The 12,120-nt window shown below is 36.4% G+C and overlaps 1 long non-coding RNA gene across 1 annotated transcript in view; it reads right to left on the bottom strand.

Annotated features, from left to right (window-relative positions):
* Window positions 1-8,870: 8,870 nt before the first annotated feature.
* Window positions 8,871-12,120, bottom strand: part of LOC143666067 (uncharacterized) — a 65,105-nt gene continuing 61,855 nt past the window's right edge. Inside the window, exon 3 of the long non-coding RNA XR_013167356.1 lies at window positions 8,871-9,109. This is a non-coding gene — a long non-coding RNA (uncharacterized LOC143666067). The remainder of the gene's footprint in view (window positions 9,110-12,120) is intronic.

The following is a 12,120-nucleotide window of genomic DNA, read 5'->3' on the forward strand; positions in this document are numbered from 1 at the left end:
GCCTTGGCCACCTTTCCTCCAGGATATTCTCTTTCACAATACCTCAACTACCTACTTCCAAAGTCATCTAGACATTGCCATTACCTTTTCCATGACCCATTTTCAAGCATCTTTCTCTCCAACCCCGCCTTACACATTCTAGTGTCTTGACACCAATGATTTTCCCACCAGAAACTCAAAATCCATTATCTTGGCCACTTTTTTTTCACTTTACCTTACTCCCACCCAAGACTGTATAAGACTCAATTATATTCCATTGCTCTTCTTTCCCCAAGTTGTAGATGCATGGATAAATCCACACTTTGTTAAATCCAATTTCTCCCTTGGACATGGTTGGTCTCACTGTAAATTCAGCACCGCTAATTTCAATGTGCACTTAGCATTGTTCTGTAATCCCACATTATTTCCCTAATCAAATCACTCTTTATTTCCCTTAGATTATGATATCTCACCTTATTCCTCTTTCCTCCCCTTCTCCTTCTTCAGCTCTCAGCTAATAACCTTGATTCTTATTTCATTGAACAAACAGAAACAATCAGAAACTATTTTCCCGGAGCTTCTTCAACCAAATGTAAAAAACTACCTGCCCACTTACTCTGTTTCCTCTCCTTTTGTGAGAAAAAAGTTTTGTGTAAAAACTCATTTCGTTAGTTTATTCTTGTCTATCCTATTTAAGGCCAAACCCCAATTTTATTTCCATTCCCTCTTTCATTCAAGAACCTCTCTCTTTCATTGGTCTTCTCTCTGGCATCATTGACTTTTCCTTCTTTGCTGGATAATTCCTATTGGCATATAAATATACAGTAGTGTCACCGACTTAAATTTAAATAAAACAAAAAATAGCAGCAACAAAAAAACACTCTTGATCCCCATATCACCATGTAGCTACAAGCACATTCCTTTTCTCCTCCTGACAACACAATTCTTAGGAAAAGTTGTCTTCTCTTACTATCTCCACTTCCTTACCTTTCCTGAACCCACTATAGTCAAGCTTCTGCCCCCACCATTGTGTTAAGCTGCTCTTAGCAATGTCACCCATGAGCTCTGTGTTTCTCAGCTCTCCTGTTACCATTCAGCAGCATTTGACACAGATGATAACTCCCTCCTTCCTGAAACACTTTCTTCACTTGGAGTATGCATTGAGCACCTACTGTGTGCCAACACTGTTCTAAGTACTGGGGATATAGTACCGAACATAACAGACAAATATCCTGTCCTCATGGATCTTCCATAAGCAAGACCAATAAAATATATGGCATATTAAGGTTTAAAAAAGAAAAATAGAGAAGACGGACATAAAATATCTAAGAGTCAGGAAATTGAAATTTTAAATAAGATGGCCAAGAATACCTCAAAGATAAGTTAAATTTTGAAGGAAGTGAAGGCTAGCAAAGTGGGGAAGCAAATTCAAAGGCCTTGAGAGCATAAATTGCATATTATAGGACCCGTAAGGATTTTCAAATTAATCACCCATAAAGAAGAAATAGGTTAGAATCCACTGTCTCCCTAACAGTTGGGAGATTTTTGTTCTTCTTTTATAATTGTTAAGAGACAAATAGCAGTTCTCACAGGAAATCTTCTGGGGCTAGGCTTATAAATTCTGGCCTTTGACTCTTTTACAAAATTTTAAATAATAACCTGGACCTCAGATGCCTAGCCAGGATAATATGCCCAGAGGAAACTCAGAAAAACAGTTTTTTTCCTAGGGCTAGTATTTGTAACTTTCAGCTATATTGGGTCAAATAGGAGATGTGGGCAGAAATTGTCATATAGAGCATTTCTAATGTTCAAACTAAATACCAAGCAAATCAACAAATCAACTTCATGTGATAGTTGAGAATTTTTTCCCCTAATATGGCTGATTTCATTATAAAGGAGTTTTGTTTGTTTGTTTGTCCTAAAATGACTGTTTAATTATGATGTAACTGTACTGACATTAAAGAACTCATTCAAGAGGATTGAACTCAACTGGCAAAAAATGTACTTGGTATATTTTTCTAAAAAAAATTAAAATGTTCTACTTCTTACCAGCAACCACTTAACAACTTATACTATTCAGCTCTATCAATTAAATTAATCCCATGAAATAAAATGTGAGATAGAGATGAATTTGAAATCATTTTTATTCATGTTAGAGACAGTGAAGATTCCTTTGACAAACCCTTAAAAATCTTGAGGGTGATGTTGAAAACTTCAATGTACAAGTGCTGATTCAATTGGAAAGGGGATGCAGCGAGAACCTCCTTATTTGATAGAACTGATTCTATGCAGAGAGTACAGGAATAGCAAACCCCTAAGCTACACAAAGGCTACTAGAGTTTTCCCTTGCTCATTACCTGGATTTTCTTGCTGAACAACTGAGAAATATGAATATGCAAAGCTTATAGACTCTGATGAGCATCTGCCTCTTTCAGCTTCTTCTGAAAAGGAAATCACTGTGCCTCTGGCTTTCTAGACTCTGTGTTCTGAATCCCCAAAGCAAGCAGGAGAAGTGGGGAGGGACTAGGATTCATTTGTTTGTTTTAGCAAAAACGGATTTTTTTTCCTTTAAAAAGCATGTACTTTCAGATAAATATCAGAATTTAGCTGGGTGACCTGCATTTACTTATCAGGATTAGTGCAAAATAAGAGAAATCCCAATAGCTTGGCATCCTGAATTGTCGCAAGTTGCCTACAAGTTCTTTCAAGTTTCTTCTCTTTTCTCTGTTTCTGTTTCTTACCCAAAAAATAAAAAATAAAAATGCCATCATAATGACCTCTATGCTCAAGATTCTTAAAAAGTCCTTGTCTTTTCTGATACTTAGTATTTGTTTGTCCATCCTACAAACACTAATTTGTTTAATTTAAGGAGATCCCCTAAACCGACCAGCATTCTGCACAGAGAATACCCTGTCTTTTCTTCCTTATAAATGATCTGTGACCCCCTTCTCTCACCTCAGTGCTGAAAAGCAACCAAACTACCTTGGGTTAACTTCACCACCTGCTGATCACCGGTGGTATATTATCTTAAAAAAAACTGCTTTAGCACATGCACAAGGAATGCTCTCCCATTTACTCTATACTCAAAACTCAATAAATTACCTTGGAAATTTCTCTTCAATTCCAGGTTATATACACCCATGCTATGCTATCTCAATCACCAAAAGAAGCCCCAATCACCACTCATATTGTTATACAGTTCTCTTCACCCACTAGTATGACTCAATTTCAAACTCTTACCCAAACCATGGTGTCTATCGCTGCACTCTCTAGAAATCACTGTCTATCATCAGCAAAGGTTCCTATATCCTCTACTACATCTCTTCGTTACCTTCACTCTTTATTCTAAATAAAACCTGGTCTTCCTGAGCCCTCAAGTGGTAGAATATTTTCTCTCTCAAGAGGACTGGAGGTGTTTGGCAGTCTAGGTTATCTTCCTTTACCTCTCCCTAGAACTCCTTGCCTCCTTTGAAGTGCAGCCATGGGTCACCTCATTTTCCCTCCATGTTTCCATCATGTGCAGAACTCATAGTCACTCCCCATTATTCCTTGGAGATTCTTGTGCCTGGCCTACTGTCATTCTCTCCAATAAACTCTTCTCATAATTTTGGTGATTTTATTATTTTCAAAAAGATTTTTGCAAAATCCTGGCCTCTCAGGCTCCTGACATCCTCATTTCCTATGATCTTGTCACTACAGCCACATGATTTTATGGTCATACCTTAGACCTTATCATAACCAATAACTTTTTCTTAAGAAGAAAAAGCTTATTTTAAGCATAACACACTCCCACCACCACCTCTCATCTTACACTAATAATTTTTCAGTGTCAGGAGAACCACCTGTTAACTTGAGCATTTGTCCTTCATGTCCACATTTACCTCCTTTCTCAATTAAGACCAATAATCTTTACCTTGCATGCATTTCAATTCAAAGGAATTTCAACTCCCTTACCCTACTGTCTCATTATCAAATTTACTTGGTCTTAATTAAATCCAAACTTTCACCTACACCTCTTGCCCCTCCAGGGCAGTTGAATGTAGCTGAAAGAAAACATACACATACGCTGGCTGATTTCACTTCAATTCATGGTTATTAACCTCAAGTTGGTCCTTACTGCTACCCGGAAATTCTACTGCATGTAACACTAGATAATCCACTCTATTATTCTCCAGAACAATTATTTCACATCTTTCTTCTCTCTTCAATCCTACAATACCTTATCTCTTATTCTCACTCTTGATTTCAATGGTCTTGCTCTTAATTTTACTAAGAAAATAGATACTATCAGAAAGAACTTCCACGTGCTGCTAATACCAAATCTACAAAATTTCTTCCTTCTTTGATCCCTTATCCTGCCTTCCTTTCTATTACATTGAATAAATTGCTCTGCTCCTACCTAAAGACAACCCTTTCAAATATAAACTGGCTCTCCTTTTCTATTCAAGAACATCCTTCCTGATGTTGCTTGTCTTCACTGCATCATCATCATATACCTCTCTTTACATTTTTTCATTAAAAATAAACACCTACCTAAAGCACACATGCCCTTCCAAATACTGTCCTGCTTATCTGCTCCCCTTTATAACAAAACCTTCAAAATTGTGGACTACATTTTCTGTCTGCATTAATTTTCCTAATCTTTGCAGAACCTCTTCCATCAGGCTTTTCCCTCTACTGATTAAAAATTAAGTGTTGATCTCCATGGTGACAAACATAATAGCTATTTCTCGATTTTCATCTTCCTACACTATCAGCAGCATTTGGGTCAGTTGATAACTCCCTCCTTCTTAAAAATGCTTTCTTTGCTTGGTTCTTCTGTCTTCCTATTTTTCTGGTCATACTGCAGCCCCCATGCTTGCTGGTTCCTCCTCATATTCCAGACCTCTAAACTTGAGAGTGACAAAGTATTCAATCCTTAGATTTCTTCTTTATCTGCATTTACACTTCATGTGTCAATCCTCTACTTCAAAGTTCTAAACCTTTAACTTCAACTGTCATCTATATGCAGATAACTATAAATTTCTTTCTATAGCTCAGATCTTTCCTCAGAACTCCATACTCATGAAATCAGCTTCTATTCGATATCACCATGTTGAAGTCTAACAGGGATTCAGTTTCAACATGTATAAAACCGATCTCATAGTTCCATCCTTCAAATGTACTACTTTCTCTTTTTTTGCTCATAGTTATAATTGGCAAATCCATTCTCCCAGTATCTTGAGCCCCAAATCTTAGATCATCCTTTCTCTCTCACTCTCTTGTCTTCTCTCTCTCTCTCATTTTCACTTTTTGTTATGGACATTTTCAAACATACACACAAAAAAAAAACAGAAAAACTTGACCCACTTTCTTTGCTCACGCTCTGTCTCTCATCCATCAACAAATCTTATGTGCTTTCCTTCAAAAAATACACAGACCACTTCTCAGAAACCCTTCAATTATTACCCAATTCATGCCACCACATCTCTTGTCTGAACTACTGCAAGAGACTTCTTAGCTGGCCTACCAACTTTGCCCCTGCCCCTCTATTTTCAACACTAGAACCAATTATTCTCCTAAAATTCATTTAAGAGCATAACACTGCTATGCTCAGCACCATTTTCTCATTTCTCTCAGCGAAAACTTACTGTCTGTGACCTCTGTCACCTGCCCCATTACCACATGGCCTGTCACTTTCTCTCCCCTGCCTTCCTCCCCTTGCCTGGATTCCTTTCTTCTCTTACCACCCTGCTCTGGAATCAGGGCCTTTACAGTGTATATTTCCTCTGTTTGGCATGCTCTTGCCCCCAAATTTTCAAAGGACGTTTCCTTACATTCTTCAGGTGTCTGGTCAAATATAACTTTCTCAGAGGTCCTTCCCTGACTACTCTACATATATCCGTCCACCTTTGCTCATGTCCCTTATTTTGCTTTATTTTTGTTATCTGCTTTGACAACATTTATTAGCTTGTTTTCTATCTCTCCCAGCTGGAATATAAGTTCCATGAAAGTAGGCACTTTATTTGTTTTGCTTATTTTATTCTACCCAGTGTTTTGACAGTGGTTGGTAAATAATAGGTGTGAAATAAATATTGTTTAAATGACTCTACCTTTTTCTTTCTCTATTCTTCTAACACCTTTGCATTGTTAGCTCAGAAAAAAATCTCTTTCTTCTTCTCTCTTTCCATTTCCATGCCTCTTTTCTTGTCCTCTCTCTTACATTGTTTTTCTTAACATTTCTAAGTCCCAAGGTAACCTAATGTAGGGCCAAAAATATTTGCCTTTGGGGGGCAGCAGGAGTCAATAAATGTGTGAAACAGCTGGGTAAACTACAGGGCATCGTAGAGTGTGCCTGCTCCATCCCAAACCACTCAAATTCAAATTTTTAAAAATTAAACAATAGATCTCTATGTTTGCCATCCTTGTCCTAATCATAGTGAACAAAGCCAGGGATGGTGGTGGTGCTATACAATTCATGGGTTAAGAAAGAAATCCAAAAATAGTGAAAGTAAAGTCAGTGAAATAGAAATACACACAGTAGTCACCTCAGAATTTCCTCTAGTATCATCCAACACTTCGTCCACAGTAAATTAAATTGACTCTTTCTCAAGTCCTAGCAGTCAAGTTTTTTCTTTTCAGTTTTCACTATTTTGTTTACATTTTGACTAATATTAAAAAAAGTATTTCCCGTCGTGAATGCCTAGAATTTTATAGATCATCTATGGGGCCTCAGACCTCCTGACACACCACAGAGTGGATACCTCTTATGGGAAGGACATGGGAGAAGAAACTGTGATGAGCACCTATTTTACCTAAGGAAGACAGGACAAATTCTTTGTGCTGTTTCTGGAAGACAGGCCATGAGGAAAGAAATCAAGTCATTTCTGAAAATCCTTTGTTCAATGCTCCTTTGCTGAAAGCCCTTATTACTTTTTTTTTTTAAAGTGTCTCTCGGGGTCCCCAGATAGGGTAAGAGAGCTGTATTGGATAGTCACACGGGGCCACAATTTCTGTCCTTATTAAATAACAAGATGAATCAGAAACCATCTCCTGACCTTATGTTTTCACCCACTCTCCAAATTAGCACCCAAACAACACAAACGAGTTCTGGGTTGTCCTCTGTTTTCTCTCCAAATCTTGAGTGAGCAAAAGGCCCTGGGCCATTTGGCAATGAAAAAATCCATCACCAGGCTTGGAGCAGTGTGGGCACTATTACGGCTGCTTCCTGGCACCGCATCCCATAGTGAATAAAGGCCAGAATTCTCGTTATACAGTAATTCCTGTCTCGCCAAAATTTAAAAAAATCAAGCATGTCCCACCCTGCCTACTTCACTCTTAATAGTATTTGCCTGACCCTAAATACTTGTGTTTATATTTTGGTCTCCTATATATTTTTTTAACACTGTTTTCATTGAAAAACGAGTACCAAGCAGCTGGTCAATGAATGAACTTTGAAACACAATAAAATAGAAATATTACTTTTTTTTAAGTAGGACCAAATTTGAAGGTGGAATTTTCTAGTTAAGGGGGGTAATAAGAAATAGAGCAGCTAGGAGAGTTCAGCACTTGTCTTGATGCCACTGATGTAACCTAGACTTCTGAAACACATTTTTTTTTCCCTAATAGCATGATTAAATGTTGGGGACAAATACATTTTGAAGAATTAGTCAGATAATACTCAAGACTGAGTCATAGAGAGAGTTATACAAGCACGTTACCCTACAATGTACCTTTAAAGAATATGATTCATAAGTCCTGTGCTCAGGAAATTGGCCCAATCGTGAAATATATTAACAACAAAACTTCAGTCAATATCAACTCTGACTCCTGAGCTGAGCTGTAAGACTTTCTACTTTTGAGCAGAGTTCTAATATGCAAACAAAAAAGTCAAACTATAAGGCTACAGGAAATTGTATCTTCTCAGAGGTCAAATTTGCTGCAACTTTTGAATAAAGTACAAAAGGGCAAGAGAACCAAAGACCCTGGTGAAATCAGAACCCTGTCCCCTGAAGCTAATGGCTGAGTGGGAAAATAATTTCATATCCTCATGCCTGGATTTTAAGTGCAGAAAGCAATATAGGGTGGCAAAAGTATGGTACATAAATTTAATAAAATGAGTTTTATGAAATGGGGCACTGCAGAGCTTCCCTAATTAAACTTTATCCTCATGTTGGGGCAATGTTCTTATTTTTGGAGACCAGCCTATCCTTTATTTCTTAACTTCCTGTGCCACTCTTTTTATTAGTAAAGCAATTATTTTTACTAAAACCAGCGGGCAGACCTCATAAAGTGACATTGTTTTGTCCACATTCTGCATTGTTGAAAGAGACAGAAAAATAAATATACAGTCTTGGAGAGGAAATAATTACCCAGATGTTATTCATTACAGTAGATTGTGCTCTTTTTAAACTAGTTTTTTTGGATGAAGATTGGGAAAATATCTTTTTAATATAATAAAACAATCTTTGTTTTGGGGGACATTTATCAAGCAGATTTTAGGTTAAAATATTAACTCCTAGGACCAAAGGAAGATATCTTGCAGAGGTCTGGAAATGCATATTCTTTTGTCAGAACAACTCTACCTACACTAGTTACAACTGCTAAACCCATTTCATGAAGTCATTTCAAAGTGACTTGCCAGTATCCACAACAAAAACTGTTACCCATAAGTATGTCTGATGGAAAAATAAACTTGTAATAGACATCAATACAAGCGCCTACTATAAAAATATATACCAAATTTTACCATTAAAAAATCCTTTTCAGAGACTGAAAAGTCAACCAGTTATATATGGAGTACTGCACAGGGATGAAGTACTAGTGCCAAGTTTAGTTCTTTATAATTTAAGGCAAAAACAGCATAAAAATATCTTAGTGTCAGACTTTTATTCACAAATTACTTCCTTTATTACATTGACTTGATAGATTGGTCAATCATTAGGAGAAATTTAAGTCTCCTTCTTGTCGCTTCAAAAATAGTTGTGTTGACATCTGTGAGAGGTGATGGAACAGGTGAGAACTTTAGGTACAGTTTCGCTGTTTCTTTACAGTAAAAGATCCTCATTTTCCAAATGTAGCGATATACCACACCACATTCTTTGGATGTCAATAGTTCTCGATATATTATTGAATTCTTCCTGCTGGGACTCTATAAAGAAACACCCAAAAGGATGGCAATGACCTCAGATTAGTTTTTCTGAAAAAAATATGGATGATTCTGATTTAGGGACCACCAGATACTACATTGGGTACAGTTGTTTTAAGGAGACAGCCCAACTTCAAAGCTGCTTGTTCAAGATGGATTCATGAGACAGTCTCTGTAACAGGAATTCACTTCCAGTATTTGATTGTTATTAAATACTGGGAAAAAAAAAAAAAGCTTCCAGGGATTTTGTCATTGTAAAGCAGGTAAGGGAGCTGTGCAAGGAGAGAGTAGAAATGAAACTGGGAGGCAGATAGAAAAAAAAAGATCCTGGAAAAAAAGGACTCTGCTCATTACCATTATAATTTTTCTCCCAGAAATAAAAATTTTGAATACAAATGTTAAGGAAGTTATTTGCTTTGGGCTATGTTCAATAGAACCTAAATAAAATGATGCCAAGTGTTGATTCAATCAGTGTCTTTTAACATTACAGTATAGACTATCTTAATTTTCAAAAACAGAATAAGAACATTTTAAAAAGGGATCCAGTATTCAAGAATATTTTACTCACTATTCTAATAAACCTTTGTTTATGCCTAGAGTGACATTAAATTACCAGCCAGACATTAATATACAGCTCTCTGGGGACTGGCGTATGTGCTGTGATTATTGCTGTGTTTTACTTGGGGCTCACTCACTACTCTGTTTATACACAGCCACTGGACAGTAGACTATGAAATAAAACATTTGTGCTTTGTTTATATCCCAAGATTGTTTTTTCTACCATACTTGGAGATGAACAGCTATTTATGATGTGGATCAAATAACCATAATAGCAGGCTTTTAAAAACACTGAATGCATCTTTGGAAATTCTTTCTGTGGTCACAGTAGAGAACAATTTAATCTTTTTTTTTCTAAGTGACTGCAAATAAGGTGTTTGATGCTTGATGGTATGTTTTGCCTTTTCCAAGGCTATGGCTCCAGGTTTGGTATAAGAGTCCAAGGGTAAGGAACTGGGCATACTTGGGAGGATAACCAAGGAGTCTCCAATTTCCACCTGTGCAAATATGTGCCAATTATTATGCACTTCAGAAAATCAATCAGAACACTGCTATGAAACCTCAGCCTGGATGTGTTGGTATGCTAAGTCTGATTATAATAATTAGATTATAAATAATGCATCATATATCAGTGCAATGGGTTAATGGCATTACATTTCTTTAATGGGGGATCTTGACTTTTTTTTCAGCATTTAAAAAATAAGAATGCTGCCAAGAAGCTGGGACTCAAGGCTCTAAACTGTGTGGGACTTTTAACATTTAAGTTTATAATACAAATCAGAGCATAAGAGAAATTCTATTCAATGATTTAAAATGCATTTTTATGCTGCTTTCAGGTGCTGGAAGCAAATATTATAGTAGTATGATGAAAATCAGAAAACAATTCTGGCAAAATAGAGCTGTTTTTCTCTGCTAAATGGAATGCAGACAGCATTCTAAACTTCAAGTACTGGTGGAAGTAAATGAGTAACTTCTCACTGTGGCTTTCAAGAGCTGTTGCCTATAGTTCTAATTATTTGGCCTCATGTAGCTTTCGAAACGTGGTTGTAGAAGGCCTGTTTCACTTGCTTCTAAAATACTGGTGACAAGATCAATGAGCCAAGAAAAACAAGAGTAATAATCTGAATCTATCCAGACCTTATTAGATTACCCCAACCACAAGTATGTGTATGAATAAACACTAAAAATAACTACCAAAAGAGAGCAAAGTGAGCTGTTAACGTCTTTCGCGCATGCAGTTCTGGCTGTATCTCTTAAGATGATAAATACACACACTCCTTCTCCTGGGAATCCCAAAGAGATAAAGCTACCAGCATCTGAGAGCATGTGTGCAAGGACCTTTATTGTAGCTTTGTTTACAGTGGCAAAAAGTGAAACACGGAGGGAATGTTTATCGTTAGAGGTACAAATAAGTAAACGGCATTTCTTCTATACCATGAGATGTTATGTGTCCACTAAATAGAATAAGTTAGATTGGTATTAGTGGATTTGGAGGGATTTTTATATGATGTTCTCAAGTGAGAAAAACTGTCAGAACATTTTTACAGTAGTGGTGAGACTGGGTGGATAAGAGAGTAGAGTGAGATTTAATAAAATGTTTTAAAAAGTATTCTCCATAAAATACATATAAAATATGATCCAATTTATTCCAAATTTTATTTGTAAGCCTGCATATATACTTCTGAAGAGATATATTAAAGGATGGCTACCAAAGTATTAACAGTGGTTATCTTTAGTGATTTTTTTTGGTTTCGTATTCTATATTTTTTGTTTTGTTTGAATATTTTACAGCAAGCGCATTTTATTTACACAAAAGAGATTTAAAGAATTACTAGTAAAATAACAGCTTCAACAAAGGCAGCTGCCATGATTCAGTGTGTGCTATCGCCCTTCTTAAAATGTTACAACAACATTTAGGAAAAAACACTTAAAAATCTGTAAAACAGATACAGAAATAATTTCGTAGGCAGATTTTTGAAAGATAAAAAACAATGTTGTTTTCAAAGGTAAGGTTTAGAATATACTCCAGACAACTAGTAAACATTTTTAAAAATTGCATAAAGGCTTTCTATTTTGTTGATATATCATGGCTCAAGTACAGAAAATGGAACATTTGCAAACCCTAGTCCTGTTCAAGGGTCTTCAATACCAACTGGAATAGCTTTAAAAATTAGATACACAGGGTTTGAAATGTTTGGTCCTGATTTAGAGTCAGAATACATAGCAGAACCTTTTTTCTCCTGGGACTGGATGTGACATCTCCTGGTCCCCCCGGTTTTCACACTGAAGGGTGTCTTTGAACATGGATCTTAATATTTCAAAAAAAAAAAAAAGAATAGAGCAAGGAAAATTCTTCATTTTGGCCAAATTAAAATGTGTATCTCTGATAACATAGTATATTTGTCTTGGTTTTGAATGTGATGAAAATAATACCTTGGTTGCCATCTGTAGAAATA

Source organism: Tamandua tetradactyla, chromosome 22 (genome assembly GCF_023851605.1).
Source record: "Tamandua tetradactyla isolate mTamTet1 chromosome 22, mTamTet1.pri, whole genome shotgun sequence".
NCBI lineage: Eukaryota > Metazoa > Chordata > Mammalia > Pilosa > Myrmecophagidae > Tamandua > Tamandua tetradactyla.